The sequence below is a fragment of the Diadema antillarum genome, unplaced genomic scaffold (genome assembly GCF_040938485.1).
Source record: "Diadema antillarum isolate AM-2024a unplaced genomic scaffold, OU_Dant_1.0 scf00000192, whole genome shotgun sequence".
Classification (NCBI taxonomy): domain Eukaryota; kingdom Metazoa; phylum Echinodermata; class Echinoidea; order Diadematoida; family Diadematidae; genus Diadema; species Diadema antillarum.
Window position 1 is genome coordinate 302814 of NW_027271081.1, and position 25546 is coordinate 328359.

Sequence of the window (25546 nt, forward strand, 5' to 3'; positions counted from 1 at the left end):
GGATAAAATATTTTTCAGTTAAAAATTGATAAAAATCGTGATGCCATCGTGTCCAGCACTCTTATTTCTTTGCTTTTAATTGTGAACTACGTCCTTCACCTCGTATTTTTTGAATAGGAGTAAAATACACAGATTGAGGATTTGAATTAGTTAAAAGATAACGAAATTCTTTATCTGTTGCTGGGATATATCAAGCAAAACTGGAACCTAGATCAACAACAACAACAAAAATCATTAAACGCATTACCTACACATACAGGACTTTGAATCAAAATACCATATTAAAGTATTTTCTTCACTTGTTCCGATCTAACTTTAACTCGGAGAACTGCATAAATCAGCTTTTGTGAGACCTTAAACTTCATCATTACAGAAGATTTGCACATCTGAGGATAAGAGTTATTGTGCATTGAAATTAGTTTGGAGAAACGGAAACCATTTTTAATCATGTCATGGTATAACCGGGAACCCCCCCCCCCCCCCCGACTCATATGCTCATACATTCGTTTCGTTTGAAACAGTTTTGCAGACTGTCGAAGTGCAACCAATAGAATATCTTTGATTTGACATCTCAATAATATTGTGGTCTATTATCAGGAAAACTATCACCCAGTAGTTAACGTTTATATTCCTGAGGCCACTCGTGTGACCGAAAACACTGCAAAAAAAAATAAATGAATAAATAAATAAATAAAAAAGATCTCGCACTCACGTCATGTGATAAAATCTTACATTGTGATGCTATTCCAGTAAGTTTGGGTGATCATGCAGTGACGTGGGGGAAATGTAGACCTCATATGCACAGAGATCACAATTATTTACGTTCACATAACAAAATGGATGTTAACACATTGATAAAATATCTGCAAGAACATTCCGTAAATGATGTCCTTGAAATGAATGATGCTGAAAAGGCCTATGAGAAATAGGTTGAAAGATTTAAAGCCGCCCTAGACACGGGGCTCCTATTAAAAGGAAAAGAGTGCGAAAACCGAAGTCTCCCTGGATGAATAAACAAAAACTGGACGCTATGCGAGAAAGAGATAATATGAATAATAAAGCCAAAGAATGTAGAGTACCTGCTGATTGGCAGCGATATAAGAATAAATTAAAAACTGTGTAACTTCTCTGATTCGTGCAGCAAAACGTACGTATATGTTGTAGACTATATATCATTATTTAAGAATAAGGGACATTTCAGTGTTATATGGAAATTAGTACGATTTTGTATACCAGGCATGAAGACATCCAATTTTCAAAAGGCAAAATTTAATGGTGAAGAGATAACAGATTCGAAAATTATATCGAATGTGTAACATAATCATAATGCTAATGTAGAAAGGCATCGATTCATTTCCAGGCAAATCCTGAGCAATTTCTCAAACCAATGTCACCTGATATCTTGTTTTATTCCACTCCCTTTACTGAGAAGGATTTGTTGAAGATAGTAAAGGAAATACTCAGATATAAAGCAACAGGACTTGATTGTATTCCTTGTAGTGTAGTTCCTGATGAATGGAAATTAGCTCGGATAACTCCCGTGTTTAAAAATGGAGATTTTTTTTTTTTTTTTTTTTTTTTTTTAGCAGACTTACATATATCTCATGAAGAACACTATCTTGCGTTCGAATCAATTTGGTTTTAGGCCAGACCATTCGACAAGCCTTGCACTCTTCGAACCCACTGAAAATATTACACCCACCGCCATAGACAATGGGTATATTCTCATGTGGGTTTGGTAACCTTTGACTTAGAATGGTTCAAATGTTATTTTTCTCTCCGTAGGCAAGTTGCTGTTATAAATGGACATACGTCGACCACATTATTTGTCACATGTGGGGTACCCCAAGGCAGTATACTAGGGCCATTCTTATTCACTCTATACATGAACGATCTACCTCGTGTTGTCCATCATTGCACTATATCACTGCCATGACTGTACGCAGACGATGATAGGTAGCAAGTAAAGACCCCTTTGAGCTTGAAAGAATGGTGAACGATGACTTAGCCTCAGAAGTGAATTGGCTGAGCCATAACGAGTTAGTTTTTAATGTACAAAAAAGTGAAGTTATGCTCATGAGGTCACAAAGGAGCTTATCCCGTTTTCGTAACGTATTCTTCTTTATTGAAAATAGCTGGAGTTTGTCTCGGTATGTAAATACCATGCCGTCATTCTCGTTAGTCATTTGTCCTGGGCTCCACAAAGAACCCATGTAAAGTCAAAAGCATTAAGTAGTTTACTCGTGTTGAGACGCACACGGCCATTCATTGACCTAGATATCGCGATTGTATTGTACAAAAGCATGATATAGCCCCATTTCGATTACTGTAATACAATCTGGATGAATTCAAATTCCACCGCCACATAGAAACAAACTCCATAAGGTTGTTCAGAAGAGGGCACTGGGAATAATGCTACAAGTATGTATAGTCGAAAGCTACTGTATGAAACATTACATATAGACTGTCTTAATGTGAAGTTAGAAAAAGACCTACGCAAACTTGTTTCTATCGATAGGGAGATTTCTGCTAAACTAACAACAAAATTATCACGTTATCAACCGAGAAATAACGAATCCAAAGTTTCCCTACAATATCCAAACACTAATTTCAAGAGAAACAGCACATTGTATGTAGGGTCTAAAGTCTATAACAGCCTCCCAATCAATCTCAGATGTGAAACCCAGTTAAATAGATTTCTGTTAAACATTGATCATATCATTTTCCAAACTCGGTTTTAATCAAGTAATTTTAGATTTGTATAATCCATTTTTTTTAATCTTGTCTAGATTTCTTTTTTTTTTAAATTGGTGATATCGTATTTGTTTGTTTTTTATGTAGGCCTATATGATTTGTTTAACTTAATCAGGCTTTGTTATTGTATTTTTGTTTTGTCATTATGTTCCTTGTCTTGTTGTGAATGATATCTTTTGTTTTGCATTATATATATATATATTTTTAATACCATGTGAATTGATATATAGAACTCAATACTGAAAAGCAGCCCTGAGGCTGACGGTTTTTTTTTTTTTACCGTGTTGAAATAAAAAAAAAAAAAAACAAACAAACAAACTTTCCACGTTCTCTTCTGGTATCCTTTTTGTAAAGATCAAAATGCCTTGTGAAATAATTCTTCATAGCAACTCTCAAAGAAGATGTAAAAATATTGCGATAACGAACATATTTACTTTTCGTATTTTCATTTGGATTTGGATATTGTCTCCCTGTGTACGAGTATAATGAATGTAAAAAAAGAAGAAGATAAAAGAAGACTGTAAATGAATAAAACAGTTTCTGCATAAAACAACTCTGGGTCTACTCAAAGTTTTTACACTACGTCCTCTTTATTTTTCTCTCTTCATGTATATAGTTCGCCTCGTCGATGGGATTGTTCCAAATGAAGGTCGAGTAGAAGTTTACAATGACGGAGCCTGGGGAACCGTGTGCGATGACTTGTGGGATATCACCGATGCGGGTGTTGTCTGCAGAAGTCTCGGTTTTACAGGCGCTGTAGAAGCAGTGAGCAATGCCGCCTTTGGAGAAGGCACCGGTGACATTTTGCTTGATGACGTGTCATGCAGTGGAACAGAAACGGGTATCTTTGATTGTGGCAACCCTGGAATCGGAGTCAACAACTGTGGACATCACGAAGATGCTGGGGTCGTGTGCACTCCTGCAGGTAAAGCTAGGCAGTCTAATAAATATATATAATATATAACAAATAATGAATAATAAATGATTTATAATATATAATATATAATATATAGTATATAATATATAATATATAATATATAATATTATTTATAATATACATGTATAATACAAAGATATAGTTATATCTGTATCTTATGAAGTCAAGGAGTTCCTCTCCAAAAGAGGGTTGATCAATTTTTCATCAAAGCTTCTTTTGCAGAACTCCCATACATTAAAGACGTAATTTACTATTTGCAGATGAAACAAAAACCCAGCACTAGTGCCTTAACAGTTCTAAAATGTGAGTTTGGGAAAGAAACAACCACTGTAAAAATTTGAGTTGGTAAAACCGATGTTAAGTATTGTTAAATATAAAAGATGTGAACAATAGTGAGGATAATCCAGACTAAACCGTCTACAGTTATGGTTTAATGAGAAAATCAGTGATATCTCCTTATATTTTAGGCTTGCTAGCAAAAAAAAAAAAAGGATGGTAGGATATTGTAAAATTTGGGATACAACTGACCTACACATATGCACCAAAAGGGATATCTTGAACATTTTTTTAATCACTACTCCCAAAGGTAAACATGACCTTTAATATGAAAGTATCAAATTTCTTGTAAGAAAATGGAGCAATAGGACAATAAAAAAACGAATTTCGTTCCAAAAATATTAAATTCATATCTGTTTTTCCCCAGAGGTGCCAAAGTCAGACGGATTTAGTCAGAAAAGCATGTGCATGATTTCACTGCTCTTTAAAATCAATAAGGCTATGATGTCTAGCTTCCATAGCTGTGCAGTTTTCCATTACCTGTGGATATTTTATTTCTGTGCAGTAAGAAAAAAAATGCAGATAACTTATTATCCAAGAAAGCAAAATTCACAGAAAGCATAGTCATCATAATAACATTTACGTGTTGTACATTTATTTCAGTTCAGTTCAATTCTATTCAATTCAAATTCTATTTAGTCTTTTGGTCACCATACATTACCGTCCATCACAATACACTTTTCGATCACCATACAACATCACCGTGCTACATCCACAAAATCCCAACAAATCGTTTTTTTTTAAAGAATTAGTTTAGACACGTAGATTTTCAGAGGCAGATTTTCATACCCCGTTACTGCGTCCTTCTATGAGGCATACCGTCAACCCAGCGCACAAAAAAAAAAAAAACATCCAGAAGCATGTGAAATAAAAATCCATCTTTTGTCTCTGTTGATTTGCTGCAAATTGAACTTTTGTCGTTTGTTCACCAGTGTGAGTTCTATGTCAGCTTGAAGGATTCATTATATGGAATTTGATAGGATCAGTGGATTTGTCGATTTCTCTCTTATTTTAAATACTGCGGATATATTTATGAAAGTTTGACTTATGATTTTATTTGTCTTGGTCTGCTCATTCACTGCAGTGTTTATTCAACGTTTTGAACGGCTATGAACATTTTTTTTTATTTATGTTGAAGATTAGCGCAAACAATATGGATCTTGTACCGTGCATAATGTACTACTCAACGAGGGTGTTTTGCGAAGTGCCGAGTTGAGTCACTCTTGGGGAGTCTACAGTGTAATGCTTCTTATGTAGGGATTCTTCACCAACCTTTCAGTCAGTCTCTTTATCAACCAAGAGATTCTATTTCCATGAGATTTCTGTGGCAGATTTTCCTTGTATCAAATTTCTAGGGATATTCAGTGATAATAAACTATCCTGAAAATGTCATGTGGTTAGCAAAATCGTGTCTCGAAATATTGATGTTAATAAGAGATTACGTTTTACCTCTCAATTACTACTCTGTTATGGTTTTTCCTCCCTGATTTTATCTTGTGTACATTACGGCTTGTTGACTTTGGGCAACGCTCATGAAAATCTGCTAGACGAATCGCTTCTTCTGAAAAGGGCACGCCGTGCTTATCTTAAATCCTGTATACGACCTTGCACAGACCAATAATCTTTATTTTGTTTAAATCATGAATTGCTAGAAATAAAGAATAATGTTATTTTCACTTAGGTCGGTTTATATTTACTTTCAAAAACGGGACTTACCTCCTTTATATAATGTCTTTTTTCATAAGAAATTGCGTAGTCATGAATACCTTACCAGACTATACGGACAATATCATTTTTTTTTGTCAAGAGCTATGCTAGCACGAAATGCGTCAATACATGAAGGTCCAGACTTTGGAATGCATTAAGTGATGATGTCAAACATGCCTAATCATTACTTGTATCCTATCAGGTAAATGGATAGTTTATGGCATATGACACCGTTCAAACTCTTGAAGGAAGGCACGAAGATGCTCTGCAATTAATGAATCAGACTCCTCCGTTATAGATGCGAAAAGATTATTAAAAGCCCTGGAGAGTAATCTGGTATCTTCACAATCCAGTCCAGGAACTGGAGTCAATGGTTCATCCAGTCTTCTTCCTTTCATGCTACCAATCTCTTTATAGCAAGCAGATAGATTAGATCTTTTTCAGCCGTTGCACACGAGTGGAATAGTAACCAGACTTTGCTGTGGTGATCATTTTCTTCATTTTGTTGCGAAATTTGTTTCCAGTCATCAACGTGTTATTGAAGGCAGTTTGCCAACGGGGAATCAATGATTTTATCTCACACGTTATCCATGGTTTGTCACGAGGATGCACTTTAGTTTTACGAACAGGGAGGGAATGTTGATTTCCTCGAGCTGCTGTCATAGACAACCATTCACTGATCGTTGACATCACTGCTCATGAAAACTTCTGGCCAATCGTATGAGCTGATCAGTCGAAGGAACACATTGCGCTGATTGGCATTGGTCTACTCAAGCCAACATTTGTAGCGTTCTGTGTCACCATGGGACCATTTAGCATTTACAACAAAACAAAAGTAAAATCTGATTTTGTTTTATACATATTACCTTAAGCAAGTTTTAATCACATCCATTTTCTTTAATATCTCAATTATCTAGTTCGCCTCGTCGATGGTGAAACCTTAAATGAAGGTCGAGTAGAGATTTACAACAACGGAGCCTGGGGAACTGTGTGCGATGACTCCTGGGATATCACCGATGCTGGCGTTGTCTGCAGCAGTCTTGACTTTCCAGGTGCCGAAGAAGCACTTAGTAATGCCGCCTTTGGAGAAGGCACGGGTGACATTTTGCTTGATGACGTGTCATGCAGTGGAACAGAAACGAGCATCTTTGATTGTGGCAACAGTGGAATCGGAGTCAACAACTGCGGACATTCAGAAGATGCAGGTGTCAAGTGTAGTGCTGCAGGTAAAGCCATATAGCTGCAATATGTAAGAACAAAAAATAAGTATAAAAATCATTAAAAAAAAAAGGAGTGATAAATATCCAAGCTCAATGATCGAACCAAGTTTTTCCCTTTTTTGCAAATGTTCATTACGTTTGACCAGGTTTGAACTGCCTTAAAATTATCTCTCTTATTTAGTTCGCCTTGCCGATGGTGAAAACTCACGAGAGGGTCGAGTAGAGGTTTACGCCAACGGAGCCTGGGGAACTGTGTGCGATGATTCTTGGGACATCATCGATGCGGGGATTGTCTGTAACAGCCTTGGCTTTGGATCAGCTGAAGAAGCTCTCAGTAATGCCGCCTTTGGAGAAGGCACCGGTGACATTTTGCTTGATGACGTGTCATGCAGTGGACTAGAAACGAGCATCTTTGATTGTGGCAACAATGGAATCGGAGTCAACAACTGCGGACATTCAGAAGATGCTGGAGTTAGGTGTACTGTTCCAGGTATGGTCAGATAACTCTACTTATGTGAGTGTTAACAGTCTTCAATATCTTAATACCTTGCTGTTATTATTCCTTTTTTTTTTCTTTTGGCAAATTATGGAAGGGAATCTAAAAAAAATTGCATCTCATTTATCTAGTTCGCCTCGTCGATGGTGAAACCTTAAGTGAAGGTCGAGTAGAAGTTTACATCAACGGAGCCTGGGGAACTGTGTGCGATGACTCCTGGGATATCACCGATGCGGGCGTTGTCTGTAGCAGTCTTGGCTTTGGAGGAGCTGTAGAAGCAGTGAGCAATGCCGCCTTTGGAGAAGGCACGGGTGACATTTTGCTTGATGACGTGTCATGCAGTGGAACAGAAACCAGCATCTATGATTGTGGCAACAATGGAATCGGAATCAACAACTGCGGACATTCAGAAGATGCAGGTGTCAAGTGCAGTGCTGCAGGTAAGGCCAAACAGCTGCAATCTGTAAGGGCGTGCAGTCTTATTTTTTATCAATTTTCGATTTAAAAAGTGCAGAAAAATACATAAAAATCAAAAAATATATATAGTTATGATAATGTAACATTTTAGTTGATGTTATTCGATGGCGTGTTAAATGTCGGTGCTGCATTGGTATTAAACGTATCAAATTCCAGGCTCTTTATTTATGAGAATGAATGTTCGCTCCAGAATCATTGTTAAAACCAGGATGATAATATTCCAGGCGACGACGAAAGATACAAGATTTGATATTTGGTATAATAGGTACTCCCTATCCGACGGCCATATATTGCCCCTAAAGAGGGATGGCAGGGGAGACCAACACAATGCAGTCTTTACCGGAAGAGGGTGAAAGAGAGAACTCGTCTCCAAAGCACATGGTCACTTTTATAATTCGTGCATACTTGAAGGTGGGGCTTAATCTACAATATTCAAAATACAGGGATTCAAATTAGAATAAAATAAAGGTGTAGGTTAATAGTGACCACAATTTTCCCTTGGTCACTGACACCAGTGATCTACATATTACATGGTGGGAATGATGGGGGAGAAGCTGAGCTCTTGTAGACAATGGGGAGACAGGTTATCAAGAAATGTTTATGGGAGAGGTTAGGCGTCTAGGGAGGTAGGGTTTGTAGGCTGACCACAGGATGTGATGACCAGTCGGATAGGACAAAAATTTCTGAGAATAGCACCGAAGGAGTTTTCCTTCAAGTCTGTAGTGGTAGCAAATTGGGTTTGTAGAAACAACACTCCTCCATTTGATGTATTACAATAAGATTCATGTAAGCTCCATGATCGAACCAAGTTTTTCCCCCTCTTTTTATGTGCATGTTCATTACGTTTGAACAAGTATTAAATGCCTTAAGATCATATCTCTCTTATCTAGTTCGCCTTGCCGATGGTGAAACCTCAAATGAAGGTCGAGTAGAGGTTTACGCCAACGGAGCCTGGGGAACTGTGTGTGATGACTTGTGGGATATCACCGATGCGGGCGTTGTCTGCAGCAGTCTTGGTTTCTCAGGTGCTGAAGAAGCGCTCAGCAATGCCGCCTTTGGGGAAGGCACCGGTGACATTTTGCTTGATGACGTGTCATGCATCGGAACAGAAACGAGCATCTTTCATTGTGGCAACAGTGGAATCGGAGTCAACAACTGCGGGCATTCAGAAGATGCTGGAGTCAGGTGCAGTGCTGCAGGTAGAAAGGCCCCACAGCTTCAATCTCAAAGCGCTACAATATGTGACCCTGCACCTCAACACAAACAAAAAGTCGTTAGACATGAATTCTTAGTTAAGACCATATTCTGAAAGAGCAGACTTTAAGCTTTAAAATGATGTATAACTCAAATCAAATGGACTCTCCTAACCTATCTAAATATTGGAAAGAAAGCACAAGCCAGGAAAAGTGTGAACTGAGAAAAGAGGCTCTGAAGTACAATGTCTATTTAAGCGCTTAATCTTTACCAAACCGTGCTGGCTGTGCGATGAATGGGACAAAAAACAGGAAGTAAACCGCCAGAGTAACAACAATGAAGGGATTATCAAATTAAACTGAAATTAAGCATGGCTCATTAACACATTTTGTCCATAATCAATGTCAACTTTTAAAGCAGTAGCGCTATCCTTTCAAAAGTTCTTAGAGTTGAAAGTGAAGAGTGTGGACAATGTTTTTCAGAAATGAAAAAGGGATTCTAAGGACACACCCAATTACACTATTCTACCAAAAATGTTCGAGATAAACTGCTAAAAAAACACGCTTTCCTGCCCGTTTTCTGATACCAAATTTTAGCATAGTGTAAAAGAAGACTCGCTCTTTCAGAAAATATGAAAAAGTCAAGTTCGGCTAGATTGACCCATTTCACTTATTTTCAGTCCTCACGCAAAATCAGCGTGTGTGACTTTATGTTCGTTTTGAGGTGCACGGTCACATATCAATTACTATAGTCCTCAGTTATTCAATTGCTGATTTTGTTTATTTTTTAAAGAAAATTAATCTAAAAATGCAAGAAAAACAAACTCTAAATAATATCGGATTGTAACAAGTAAAACAACAATAAAAAAAATGTACTCTTAACCCTACTAATGGTGTTTAATCCTATCTCACATACCTACAATAGTTCGTCTCGTCGATGGTGAAAGCTCTAATGAAGGTCGAGTAGAGGTTTATAACAACGGAGCCTGGGGAACGGTATGCGATGACTCCTGGGATATCACCGATGCTGGCGTTGTCTGCAGCAGTCTTGGTTTCCCAGGTGCTGAAGAAGCACTGAGCAATGCGGCCTTTGGACAGGGTACCGGCGACATTTTACTCGATGACGTGTCATGCAGTGGAACAGAAACGAGCATCTTTGATTGCGGCAACAGTGGAATTGGAGTCAACAACTGCGGACATTCTGAAGATGCTGGAGTCAAGTGTAGTGCTGCAGGTAATGCTATAACATTCCAGTCTATAATCGTCTACAGTCTTCTCCTTTTTTTCTAATTGGGGAAATAAAATTAGCAAAGAAAACAAAGCTGAAACTAGATTCGATCTTGATTAAAGCAAAACCAGACTTTTTTTTTTATACAGTCATTAAGTTTAAGCAAGTTTTAAGGACGTTCCTCAGTTAAAGCGAAGTCCATGTCATTTTCTTCAAACTTCCTATAATCGTAACTTTGGCCCATCTGAAGCCTAATAATAAATAAAACCAAAGGCTCATGAGCTTGTTTTTTCTTCTACGGGACAGTGAAGAATATGACAATGTGTCGTCCAGTACCAAAATGATAGCGTTACAGGATCATTTCCACGATTGGTAACAAAATCTACAATGACAAATTTAGATCCCATGATTCTTGAAAAATCCACTTTATTTTCTTCAAATTTGCAAGAATGGGTACCCAAAAAGATACCCAAAACGAGGGAAAGGTTTTAAAATTAGGGTATACACTCTCATTTTCAAGCAAGCAGCGCCCTCACGCGGCAGAAACCACTGAAATCTCTCAAATCCTTGTGAGGAACGTTTTCTGTTGCGGGTGGACTATAGGAGAAGGTGATGAAACTTATGCTGTTCGTTCAAAACCGATGTGATTTTTTAAAAAAAAAAAAAACTTCACCAAATTGTAGAAAATATGTAAAATGGGTGGTTTTTGGTGTACTCGTTTCTGTGCTGGCAGCGCCCCCATGTGGTGGAAATCACAGTAAGACCTCAAAATTTGGTCATTAACCTATCCAGGGATTCCCTAATCGGGTGGGTGCAAGAATCTCATGGTATACACTCAAAACCCATGACCTTTTCACGAAACTTGTCAACATTGTAGAAAAAGGCTTACTAATTGCATAAAAAACAATAAAAATGAGAGGTTTGTGTGATCGTTTTTGCGCTGGCAGCACTCCCGTATGACAGAAATCGTCGTAGGACCCCCAAATCTGGTTAATAACCTATCCTAGGCGCCGTGATCAGGTGGGGTTCATGAATCTCATGCCTTACATTCAAAACCCATGTAATTTTCCCGAAACTTGACCAAATTGTAAAAGAAGGGTTACTTATGCACAAAAATAATAGAAATGGGAGGTTCGTGTGCTCGTTTTTATACCAGCAGCACCCCCGAAACAGAAACCATCGGAAGGCCTCAAAAGCTGGTCAGGAACCAAGGCAGGGATGCCTTTAGGGTTAGGCCATAAATCTCATACAGTACACTCAAAAACCCATTTTCTTTTCACAACATTTGTCAAAATGCAGTGATGGCGTGGAAAAGTATTCAGAAAGGAAGGTCCATTTGCGTTTTGGTCATTTTTTTTATTTCCCTCGCAAAGCCCACATATGGATGTGCTAGCCCATGTATTGCTTCCCTGTTCCTACGTCAGCTGTGTCATTTCCATGTAAATGTATGTTATGTAGTGTCATTTGTATTTGGCTGAATAAGTAATAATAATGATGATGATGATAATTATAATGATAATAATAATAATAATAATAATGATAATGATAAAAACAAAGAGTGAAAAATTCCACACAGATATGTTTTTGTTTTAATTGTTTCCCTTTCTTTCTGTAACTGTAGAAAGTGATACTGGAGGAAGAAAAGTAAGGAAAGGGGAATTTTGACATTAATAGTCTCTCCTCCAAAGGAAAAAAGAAATCTTGACGTGACAGCGTTGATTGTAGTTTGCATTTGTTGGTTGTTGCAGTGGTTGGTATGATGTAAACTGTGGCGATGTACCTTGAATAACCCACCTCAGCCCCTCTCCCCCCTCCCCTCCCCCCCCCCCAAAAAAAAATGAAGCAGCTGTAATTAACACTCGATTGACAGGGTTTCAGAGCGGAGTGATATGAGGTTAATTTTTGAAGAAAAAAAAATCATTGGTGTCATGAACATTTGGAATAGGATTAAAAGAAAACCAAAACATATCTTCACAATTTTTACGTACGCGAAACGGATCGGTTGAAGTTGTTTACTGTGAGAGTGACAGAACACTCGCTTGTAAGCGCACTTGTAATAAGTAGAGTTTATTGCGCACAAACGTAACTGTTACTTAAAGACTTTATCTCGTTTATCTAGTTCGCCTCGTCGATGGTGAAACCGTAAATGAAGGTCGAGTAGAGGTTTACGCCAACGGAGCCTGGGGAACTGTGTGTGATGACCTTTGGGATATCACCGATGCGGGCGTTGTCTGCAGCAGTCTTGGTTTTCACGGCGCTGTAGAAGCGCTAAGCAATGCGGCCTTTGGAGAAGGCACGGGTGACATCTTGCTTGATGACGTGTCATGCAGTGGAACAGAAATGAGCATCTTTGATTGTGGCAACCCTGGAATTGGAGTCAACAACTGTGGACATTCAGAAGATGCTGGGGTCAGGTGCAGTGCTGGTAGATAGGCCCCACAGCTTCAATCTCAAAGCGCTACAATACAGTCCACATTTGTTGGTGATTTTGTTTATTTTTTCAAAGAAGATTATTCTTATAATTCAAGGAAAACAAACTCTAAATATCGGATTGTAACAAGTCAAACAAGATTTTTTTTTCTCGAAATATCTTTACCCTACTAATGTTGTTTAATTCTATCTCACTTATCTATAGTTCGTCTCGTCGATGGTGAAAGCTCTAATGAAGGTCGAGTAGAGGTTTATGACAACGGAGCCTGGGGAACGGTGTGCGATGACTCCTGGGATATCACCGATGCCGGCGTTGTCTGCAGAAGTCTTGGTTTCCCAGGTGCTGTAGAAGCACTGAGCAATGCGGCCTTTGGACAGGGTACCGGCGACATTTTACTTGATGACGTGTCATGCAGTGGAACAGAAACGAGCATCTTTGATTGTGGCAACAGTGGAATCGGAGTCAACAACTGCGGACATTCAGAAGATGCTGGAGTCAAGTGCAGTGCTGCAGGTAATTAATGCCATACAGTTCCGGTCTTTTTTTTTTCTCTCTCTCTCTAATTCCTGTTTTCAACGACTTGTGGAAATGAATTTAGTAGAGACTTTGGTGTTAGAGGTGTACCCCTCAGTTGGTTCAGGGATTATCTGACAGATCGTAGACAGTTCACATGTATTAATGGTACAAACTCTAGTATTTTACCGTTAACGTGTGGGATCCCTCAAGGCAGTATTTTGGGCCCTCTTCTTTTTTTGATATAGGTTAATGATATGATAAATACATCAAAATTTTTACGATTCATTCTGTATGCAGATGACACAAATATATTGTTTTTACATAGAGATGTAAATACCCTGTATAGTATACTGTTAACACTGAAATTATGTACGTTTGTGACTGGCTCCAAGCCAATAAGCTACAGATAAATGTTGATCAGACAAAATATATGATAATCCGCTCTAACAGAAGTTTTCGGCAAAATGTTTCATTGATGTCGTATTTAGAAATTAAGATAGATAATCGAATTATTGATCAAGTTGATAGTAATAATTAGGAGTTATTATTGATGATAAACTTACTTGGACTATACACGTGTGAATAGTATTCATGGGAAGATTAGTATTTCTATCGGTATAATGCATAAGCTCCGTTCAGCACTGCCGTTACATACTCTTTTTATGGTGTATAATGCCTTTATCTTGCCTCATTTTGATTATTGTAGTCTTGTATGGGCTGGAGCCAGCTTAACTAATTTGCGTCGTTTATTTGTTTTACAGAAAAAAGCAATTCGAATTTGTTCAAACGCCAACCCTCTTGACCACACCTCTTCACTTTTTAAAAAATTGAATATTCTCACACTGTCTGATAGTGTCTCAGTCAAAATTGGTCTTTTCATCTATAAATATTTGAATGCAATTTTACCTGATATTTTTGATGGTTGTTTTACACTGAATCGTGCATTACACAACATTGAAACTCGAAATAAGGATAATAATTATTGCGTTGCAATTTTGTCGCTTGAGCGTAAAAAAAAAAAAATCTATTTTATATAAAGGTGCTAAGTTCTGGAATGATTTGGATTCAATTTTTAAGAACGTATCCACTCAAAGTGCTTTTAAGTCTAGATATAAAAAATATCCTTTAAATGCCTATTGAATTGTATCAGTCCATCTTTGTTAGTCTTGTTCTGTCTGTTTGTTTTATTTGTGTAATGTAGTAGCATATTATGTCTTCTATTTCATCTTATTTGTCTATGTTATCTGTAACTGTCATTAAGTACTCTGAATGCAACTCTGAATGTGCATTTGCATGTACAAATAATGATATTCTTATGTATCCAACTCTACAAAGGGGATTACTTGTCTCAAGCCTTTGGCTTTCTTGGTGAACTCCCCGACACATTTTACTCTGTATATATTTCTATTTCAATGATTATCAATAAAGCGAATTGAATTGAATTGAAAACAAAGCTGAAACAAGATTTGATCTCGATAAGCAAACAAGACTTTTTTTGATAGTCTCATTAAGTTTAAGCAAGTGTTAATTGCCTTTAAGATTTTATCTCGCTTATCTAGTTCGCCTTGTTGATGGTGAAACCGCAAGTGAAGGTCGAGTAGAGGTTTACGCCAACGGAGCCTGGGGAACTGTGTGCGATGACTCCTGGGATATCACCGATGCGGGCGTTGTCTGCAGCAGTCTTGGTTTCCCAGGTGCTGAGGAAGCACTAAGCAATGCGGCCTTTGGACAGGGTACCGGTGACATTTTACTTGACGAAGTGTCATGCAGTGGAACAGAAACCAGCATCTTTGATTGTGGCAACAATGGAATCGGAATCAACAACTGCGGACATTCAGAAGATGCTGGCGTGCGATGCACAGGCAACTAATAGAAGGTTTGTCATTACTTTGGCAGTTGACTTTTGAAGAGTCGTGCAGTAGTTGATTTAGTTGTCGCATAGTTAAGAAAAAAAAAACGACTTGCCCTATTTGAATTGAATAGTTGTCCGTTTGACCGATGGTAACATAAACAACATCGTTGATAGGGTGATACCTAGTTTGGTGATCTTTTGAGTTGGGGCATGCAAACCAAGATCACTTCGTAAAGTGCCAACAAGACGTTGAAATCGCAAGAACCGGATATATTGATTGTTTGTTGGAATAGGACAATGTTGATGTCCAATATCATCCTATGAAAAAGGACTTTAACCCTTTACCTCAAAATGATTGTATAGTGTGGGTTATAAAAATGGAACTCAAATTTGAATTTGGAACCACTTTTGAAATTCTGACGGGTTATTGATCCAAAGTTTATTTGATGAAAATCGGTTTGAAATGACTGAGATATCAATATAAAGTGATAGAAAGTGGTCCTTGTAGATGTTGGGTCCCACCTTTTTGATAGGACCCTTTTTTGTTTGTTTGTTTTTATATCTCGACAATTTCAAGCCAATTCTTATCCAATAAGCTCTGAATTCCTGATAGAATGGTATACTAATATTTTATATTTCATAAGAGGTGTCTCGTTAAATGAAAGCAAGGGGGAGAGAAATTGAAGAAACTCACACCTAAAGGCGTGTCATTATCGCATAAAACTAGTATCATCCTTTTATCAATAAAGCAGCAAAGTGTTCAATGGTTAGCAGATGTTGTGGTGTATGTTCCATCACATAAGACTTGACTCGAGCAAACCTAATCTTTGCATTCTCTGAAACATTCATCTTCGAATCGGCTGATCGGTTTTTATAAAAAGTTGAGTTTTACCTGCGTTTCCGACACAATTTTGATGTCAGACTTTTGAGTGGAATGCAATGCATTCGGAGTATGTAGCTCGGAACAAGTTAGCTAACGTTCAGCATGTTGATTGGTATTAATAGATAAATGAGGTTAAATGTGGTGACGGATGAGTACCCCTCAGCAGGTACCCCCCTCCCCCCTTTCCGTCAGACTTGCATTCGAATTCACGCATAGGCGTTCAAATTCAATTTTCATTAACACCGTAACTCTCCTGGTCCATATTCATTCTTTGAGTGATCAGCTTCGTTCCATACCATTCCTTAAAATTCAATTTCATTCAATTTAGAGACACGATGAAATTCATTGTAAATCTAAATTATGATCAAATCGAATCGAATGCTCTCTGAAAAAAAAAAAGGATAGGCAGGAAAACCTCAAATATAATGTTATATTTGTATGCGGCATTTTGTAACATTATCATTACCACGAGAATTTAAAAAAAAAAATGCCCTTTTGTTGACTTTTATAATTGTTTTTGTTTTCCTAGGCTCTCCAAGGTTGCAGTGACAGAGGATACAATGGAAATAATTTCATGAGACGATGGATATGGGTTACCTTTTTTTTCAATTCAATTCAAATGAATTGAATTTGCGACACTGTCTAGCTTCTAGAGTGAAATTGGTGAATACCAAAGGCACTCCAACTCTTCATACTTAGCTCAATGCTTCCAAATGAACTGACACTGTCGAGAAAGATAGTAATCTTAAGTAATCAACCGTAATCTTACCTTATCTTCTGTATCAGGCTATCCTTCCTTAGTTTATAAAATACACTAAAGTATACGCAGACTCATACTGAATGGTTTCAGAGAACCACACGACAAGTTAAAAAGTATCAGAATATCAATCGGAAATGTAACTTTAATGGTTCCTAAACCTGGATTTGCTACTATACACCGAATGAATCCTCTGAAAGTTCTGCTAGCATTGCGTTGAGGACTTTCTTCTTTAAAGAGTGGTGGCTGGTCAATAAATGTATTTCTTCTGCAAAATTGGCATTGTTGACGTCTGTTTGTTCGCTTGATTGTTGTTTTCATCGAGGGTGTATACAGTGTTTTCGATTTTAGACAAAAGGCAAGTTTCCTATGACAGAAAGCGTTCTTGTAGAAATTATGTGCAATGCTGTGTATGTGTATGTGTGCGTGGTTGTGTGTGTGTGTGTGTGATGTTGTTGTTGTTGTTGTTGTTGTTGTGTGTGTGTGTGTGTGTGTGTGTGTGTGTGTGTTTCAGCATGTTCGTAAGAGCCCGGTCTTGCAGAAGTAATCTACACTGTTGTCAACTGCTTGTCCTATTAAGAGGTTTGTCTTCTTAGAGTAAAAAGAGAAATAATGATTAGTTTACTTCAGTTAATTCTATGTTCGTATGGGACCTGCTTCAGCCAAAGGCTTTAGCTGGTCCGTGCCGATGAAATACGCATACACCAAAATGCACTAATATCGTACAGTAATATCAGAATGAGATATACACACAAATCCAATATACACTGATAAGAAAAATTGAAAACATCTGTCCCTGTCCATTCATAGCAAAGTAATGAATATTCGTATATCTGTATTTATTTTTTTTGTTCATCAAATATGTTAATAAAACAGAAAAGCGGGCACCTTTAATTCAGTCCAATAGCGAAACACACACCATATTAAGTCCAGCGAATGATTTTTCATTCTAGTCCAAAGGAAGCTGATGCTTTTGCCTATTTCCCTCGTCCATACTCGGTTGAATAGAATCCGTTTGTAAAAAGTTTGTACGAGCCATTGGATATTCCAAATTCTTAAAGCCCTGTATATTTCTCAAACCATTTTATCATATATATAATATATATCTACATGTATGATATAGTATAAATGTATATGTATATATATATGATCTAATATATATATAATGTATATATTATATGTGTGTGTGTGTGTGTGTGTGTGTGTGTATTGAAAACATTTTTATTAACTCATAAAGCATCATTATTTGGACAATATAAGATTATTTCTCCGTACTGAGAGAATATCAATTTTCAAACGCCCAAATGCTCGGAAAACCCCCCATTCGACCACTCATTAAAATTATTCATTAATTATTGCGTAATCATATATGCATTGTGTATAAAAAAAAATGGTAATCCAACTTTAGAGGGGTACCATTCTTTTAAATCGTCAGCTAAGGAGAGCCTCAATTTTGGTTGTTAGGAAACAAGAACTCGATCTCTTCCCATTGGTACCTAGTTACATTGACAATGTCATGCATGACTGAGCAACATCACTGAATGAATGAGATCAGTCAATTCCATGGAAGTGAACACACACAACGCACACATACATATATGTGACCGTGCATCACCCAAAAAGCACAAAAAGATCGCACACACTGATTATGTGTGAGGGACTGAAAATATGTGAGATTGGTCAACCAAGCCAATCTTGACTTTTTGATATTTTCTGAAAAGAGCAAGTCCTTCTTCTACATTATGCTACAATTTGGGGATCACAAAACGAACAGGAAAGTGTGTTTATTTAGTAGTTTATTTCGAACGCTTCTTTTCAGAATACTGTAGTGTGATTAGGTGTGTCTTTAGATTCCCTTTTTCATTTCTTAAAAAACACTGTACACCCTCTTCCCTTTCAACTCAAATAACTTTAGAAAGAATGAGGCCACTGCTTTGAAAGTTGGCATTAATCATGGACAGAATGTGTTAGTAAAGCATGCTAAATTCCAACTGAATCTGATAATCCCTTCATTGTTTGCTACTCCGGTGGTTTACATCCTGTTTTGTTTTTGTTTTTTTGTTTTTTTAGTCCTGTTTATCGCACAGCTAGCGCTTCTAGGTAAAGATTAAGCGCTTTGAATAGACCCTGTGCTTCAGAGCCTCTTTCCTCAGTTCACATTTTTTCCTGAGTGTGTGCTTTCTTTCCGTTTTTTTAGATAGGTTAGGAGAGTCCCCTCTGATCTGAGTTATTCTATACATCATTTGAAAGCTTAAAGTCTGCTTTTTCAGAATGCTCTTAGCTATAATTCCATGTCTGGCGACCTTTTGTTGGTTTTGTGATGCAGAGTCACATAATAACAAATGGCGGCAGTACCCTGCTATCTGTACGTGTTGCAAAACCCATTTGTTCAGCTTCCCTTCGTCAACAAATCTACAATGACAATATACAACAACAGTGATGTTAAATATAATAAACATATATTTATCAACCATGCCTGACCACGGTTTAAAATCAAACTTACTCAGATAAATAAACTTGAGCACAAAGCCTGAATGATATAGAACCAGAGATGTTTAAACAAACGTAACAATAACTTCAGAAAATTGTCTATAATGATGTTACTGTGTATTTTTTTTACATTATATCTTTTCATACATGGAGAGGTATAATTGTACAGTACTAATAGCAAGGAAATGTTAACTTGGTTACGTAGAACCTCACATTGAAACCAGACTATGATTTGTCCATGATTTATGGACCAAAATATCACTAAGAAAGCTTGCAGGCCTAGATACTCCTATATAATACACTTTGAATTTACCTTGAAGTGACATACCTCCATTTTCATGTAGAGTAGATACAAGGTAGATATGGGTGAGAAAATGGTATCAAATATCACTTTTCTTGTAGCAAAAAGAAGCGGTATCCACGGTGCCGCGCCATGCTTTTGCTATACACAGCACTACAATAAGACGCTAAAAGAAAGCAGATTTCACGACATCTTTGCGTCGCTTTATACAATGTCATGAGTACGTTGTAATTTATGGCCATCGGAACGTCGGTTTATAGCGTGATTTATACGTCGAAAGGAAGACGTACGGGTAAATATCTTGTTAGCTGTTCGTCGCTTATAGGACATCGCAAAAAGAAGACGGAAATTTCTAGTCACAAGTACGTCGCTTATTTTTAAGACTTGATATGACTTTATATACAATATATGTATCTTAGTATTATATATATATACATTATATGTATGATAATACTATACATATATATTATATATATGTAGAATATTTGTCACGTGATACGTGACAAAAAGAAAAAAGATATAACGTTATATTTTACGTCTGACGAGATTAACACGTCACAAAGAGACGCAATTTCTCGTCATTAATACGCACTGAAAAATGTACATCCCTGTTCTTTTTTTAACTAACTGGACATTGGACGAAAGTAATTTAGAAAATTTAACAAAGTGGTACAAGTTCTTGTTTTGTATCCTACATCTTGATCTGAATGTATTATAATTGCTAACTTTCATTTCCTTTGTCTAGTTCGCCTAGTTGGTGGAAGTGTCCAAAACGAAGGTCGAGTAGAAGTTAACCACGACTGAGACTGGGGAAAACATGTGTGCGATGACAACTGGAATATAACCAAGGGAAGCGTTGTCTGCAGAAGTCTTGGTTTCCCAGGCCCTGAAGAAGCAGTTGGTAAAGCCCACTTTGGACAAGGCATCGGTTACATTTTGTTTGATGACGTATCACGCAATGGAGCAGAAAGAACATCTTCGATTGTGGTGACCACAATGGAATCGGGGTCAGCAACTGCTATCTAGTTAGCAGGTTGCAGTCGGACTGCAATCTGTAAATGCTTCAACATCAGCTGCTAACACTTTTTAGATTTTTTAATTACTATTATGCTGTTTAACTTAAAGGAAATTTTCTTATACGTGTAAAGAAAAAAGAATTGAACGAGTTAAACAAATTTTTCTTATAATAAAATCAATATCCATTACTCTTATAATAGTCCAGTCAAAATATGAAATGACCCACAACTAATTGCAACAGAAACGATTCAACTTGCATTTGACCCGGAAGAGCTATCAAAATAACATATTAAAAGTTCCCTAAAATTCGAGTGGTGGATCAGTGTCTAATTTGCATAAATTCAAAATGGCCGCCATACAACCTATTTATGCCTATATCTCGGGATATATAACCCACAGAAAGTAAATTCCGGTGTCTAAACCTATGTTTTTTCGGTCGAGTAATACAAATATGTTATCTTTAGCAACTTTCAAGCATCCCTGTGTATAGTTTTTGCATATATTTGCATATAATTACATACAAAATGGCCCCCATATTGCCTGTGCAAGCCCGTATCTTCGTATATCATTAATGTAGTACACTCAGGAATAAGTCGCTATACATCTGGACATAAAACCCGTAGAAAATAGATTCTAGTGTCTAAACCTATGTATTTTTAGGTCACGGTATACAACTATGATATAAGCAGTAACTTTCAAACTTCCCTTTATACATTTTCTGCATATATTTGCATTTAATTAAATGCAAATTGGCCGCCATAATGCCTCTACAGGCTTATATCTCTATCTGTAAAAGGTACCCAGTGATGGTGTCTGTAGTCTTGATTTTACTGCTGAGAATCACTGATGTAGAATACGTTCCACTCATGAATAATTACCTATATTTCACTAAAAATTTGCATCGCTATATTTATGCATAAATCTATTCAAATTCTTATCGTGAATATAATTTCAGATATACGAATACGAGCTACAGAACGTTAATTGTATTTCTACATCCAAGATTTCAAGGGCAAACTTGTTAGAATTCCATTCACAACCTTTTTTATACCCAGTTTTATATTCTTGCATTGATTAAAAGTATTGTATTACATTAAACTCACATTTTCTTGAGATAAAGCCTCAGAACAAAAAACAATTGTGAGTAGCATCGAATAGAACATATCTTTATTCAACTGTAATCTCATCTTAGCTTCCAAAGCGTGCTCAATAGGTACACAACAACAGAGTCTCAAATTATGTAGCAGGAATCGTTAAAAAGATTTTTATGATTTCATGATATTCAATGTATTATAATCGTGTAATTTGCCCTCATGTTTACTGCTTATACTTGTGTCTATGTTGCAATACTTTTCTTTCTTTCTTTCTTTCTTTTTTTTTTTTGGCCAAAGGGGGGGGGGAGGTAGAAAGTCATCAAGATCATGATTATCCATAAGCTACTCTACAAAAGTTTCATGAGTTTGGACATTTGTTTAGAGGATGTTCTCGTCATATTATCTCATATAGCTTTCAAAGTGTGCTTACGGTACACAAAAAATTGGTCTTAAATCATTCATCAGATTTTTTTAAACATCTTTTTCCTTACCTGCGATGATTTGCATCCATGTTGAGTCGATACTTGTGTCTTTTGTTGCAAAACTTTTGGCAAAGGCATGTTTATCAATGGGCAACATAATATGACCGTGATAATTTGTATGAAAGTGGATTTTGTCATATTTTTACGCGGTTTCACCCAATGACTTACAGAAAACAGCCGGATACAAAAAAAAAAGAATGTAGAAAAAGGAAATGCCTTAACATTAAATTTTCTATTCCTAGTACTCTGGATTCATCAGTCGATCAATACAAACAGCATCCTTCTCATTGGCTTCAAGCTCATAATACGCTTATAAATTCTGATAAGTGTTACTTTTACCATTTTTCGTGTTGTATCTGCACCTTTATTAAAAGAACTCATGAAGGAAGTCTGATGCAACTGCAAGACAGGCTGTTAGCAACTAGTAGTGTATAATTGCGGGGCAAACAGATTTGACTGCACACAACCCATATCAGTGGCAGATGCGGGCCATTATAGATCAGACACTTGTAATGTTGTATTTCTAAAATATGTGAGGAGTCAGATGATGCTGTTCTAATTTGTGACTAGGAATAAATAGCATTCTTGAAAGACATCAACACAGTTTACAACAAACGTGAGACTTACTCCGTTTGTACTCTTCTTTCGTCAGTATGAAATGAAGCCGGGATCCTATTTACTTTGAATTAATCAACTGCAATTTCACACTATCCTATAGTCAAGAGTTTGTGGTAAACGCATAGAACACCTTGAGTGTAAGCGAGTTTACATGTTTTACACTTTTATCATTGATCTAATATTTTCAGAGATCACATTACATACCTTAAGTATCTGTATTATCGCTAGCCAGAAAATGAAAATGATGTACTTGAAACGGAAGAAAGTTTTCTGGGAATCCAATGACTTTGATTCATTAGATTTTAAATTCATCTTAGCCAAACGTTCAAGACAGCAAAAAAAGGTTCAAGCTACATTGCAAATAGTCATCATTTATCTTCTGGCTTCCGTCGACAGTAATGCATGCATTTTCAAAAACCATTTTCAGATTCTCTTTTAAGACCCCATGTAATGACAGATTTTCAACAAACTAGGCAAGTAGCATCCCAAGGATGACAGACTATCAAGTTATTCAAATAGACACCATGTCCAAAAGGTCCCAGAACCCCCAAATTAAGGAATCTATCATTTAAAAAAAAAATCACACACACACACACACACACACACACACAAGTAGAACCAGTTAAACAGAGCTATCAGGTAAAAAGTACAAAGATGAGTATCTTGGAGACTGCATAGTTTTAAGTTTCGCAGTTTTATCTTCTTTTCAATTTCAATTTTCAATTTCATTTCCAATTCCAATTTTCGAAATATTACACATTATATACATTATATATCAAGTGACCCTGCACCTCAAAACAAACAAAAAGTCGCCAGACATGAATTTTTAGTTAAGACCATATTCTGAAAGAGCAGACTCTAAGCTTTAAAATGATGTATAACTCAAATCAAATGGACTCTCCTAACCTATCTAAATATTGGAAAGAAAGCACAAACTCAGGAAAAGTGTGAACTGAGAAAAGAGGCTCTGAAGTACAGTGTCTATTCAAGCGCTTAATCTTTACCAAATCGTGCTGGCTGTGCGATGAATGGGACAAAAAACAGGAAGTAAACCACCAGAGTAACAACAATGAAGGGATTATCAAATTAAACTGAAATTAAGCATGCCTCATTAACACATTCTGTCCATAATTAATGTCAACTTTCAAAGAAGCAGCACTATCTTTTCAAAAGTTATTAGAGTTGAAAGTGAAGAGTGTGGACAAGGTTCTTCAGAAATGAAAAAGGGATTCTAAAGACACACCTAATCACACTATTCTACCAAAAATGTTCGAGATAAACTGCTAAAAAAACACACTTTCCTGCCCGTTTTATGATACCAAATTTTAGCATGATGTAAAAGAAGACCCGCTCTTTCAGAAAATATGAAAAAGTCAAGTTCGGCTAGGTTGACCCATTTCACTTATTTTCAGTCCTCACGCAAAACCAGTGTGTGCGACTTTATGTTCGTTTTGAGGTGCACGGTCACATACTTGTAGTCCGTGGGTTGGTACCAGTGCAGAAAAGATGACGAAGTATATAAGGTGGTAATGCATTTCAGTCCAACAGTGCTATTTAGTCAGACCAAATTTTCGACGAATACATTTGTCTTTCTTCAGAGTTGCCATTGTCGATCTTCAGGAAGACAAATGTATTCGTCTAAAATTTGCTCTGAATAAATAGCACTGTTGGACTGAAATGCATTACCAGCCTACTTCGTAATTGTATAGATAATACATAGTTTTTTTTACGTGTGGGCACTAATGTCCCCCTCTCTTTCTAGAGTTGCTGCTGTTATCAAACCAGAAGAGCATTGAGTAAATACATCAGTGAGTGTATTAGCATACTTTCAAGATTATTTATGGCAGATGCAGGGGTGACCCCCTTGGGGCTAGTGCCAAATAGGGACAAATTTTCACTCTTTCATCTTTAAAAAAAAAAACTGTTCAATTTGTTATCAAACTTGGCTGGTAGAATATTGGTAAAATGGGAACCATCCCCCGGCCACAGGATGCCCAAAGGCACCTCAAATCTGATCTAGGTGCGGCCGCCTTTGGGCTGGGACCAAATTATTGGAGGCCACTTTTGATTTTTGATCCTCCTTTTGAAAACACATGGTCAAATTTACAACAAACTTAGTACAGAACTGTAGGTGCATTTATCGCTATAGTGTCATGCATATATGGACATCATGCCTTCCTGGGCCCTGGAGGTCCCTAAAGGCTTCCAGATATGGCCCTATAGGTTCCCAAAGTCTTCCAATTTCCTTTCTCCCAAGTAATAGTCTGTAAACATGCAAAGAAGGGGAACTTGAGATACTCGGATGAGGGCTGGACCCCTGGGTCTTTTATTCAGAAAGTGAGTGAGTGACATGGTACCCTGATTTGACAAGATCGTCATCTAATGTCCAAACTCATGAAACTTTTGTAGAGTAGCTTATGGATGTAAGCTACTCTTAATTTGAATAGATATAAATATATGCAATTCTTTAGTGAAATTTAGGTAATTATTCCTGAGTGGAACGTATTCGACATCAGTGATTCTCAGCAGTAAAATCAAGACCACAGACACCATCACTGGGTACCTTTTACAGATAGAGATATAAGCCTGTAGAGGCATTGTGGCGGTCATTTTGCATTTAATTAAATGCAAATATATGCAGAAAATGTATAATGGGAAGCTTGAAAGTTACTGCTTATATGATAATTGTATTAATTGACCTAAAAAACAAAACAAAACAAAGGTTTAGACACCAGAATCTATTTTCTGCGGGTTTTA

General features: G+C 37.0%; 1 pseudogene; it reads left to right on the top strand.

Annotated features, from left to right (window-relative positions):
• The window catches only part of LOC139723463 (scavenger receptor cysteine-rich domain-containing protein DMBT1-like), a 44513-nt pseudogene that overhangs the window by 4851 nt on the left and 14116 nt on the right, over window positions 1-25546 (top strand).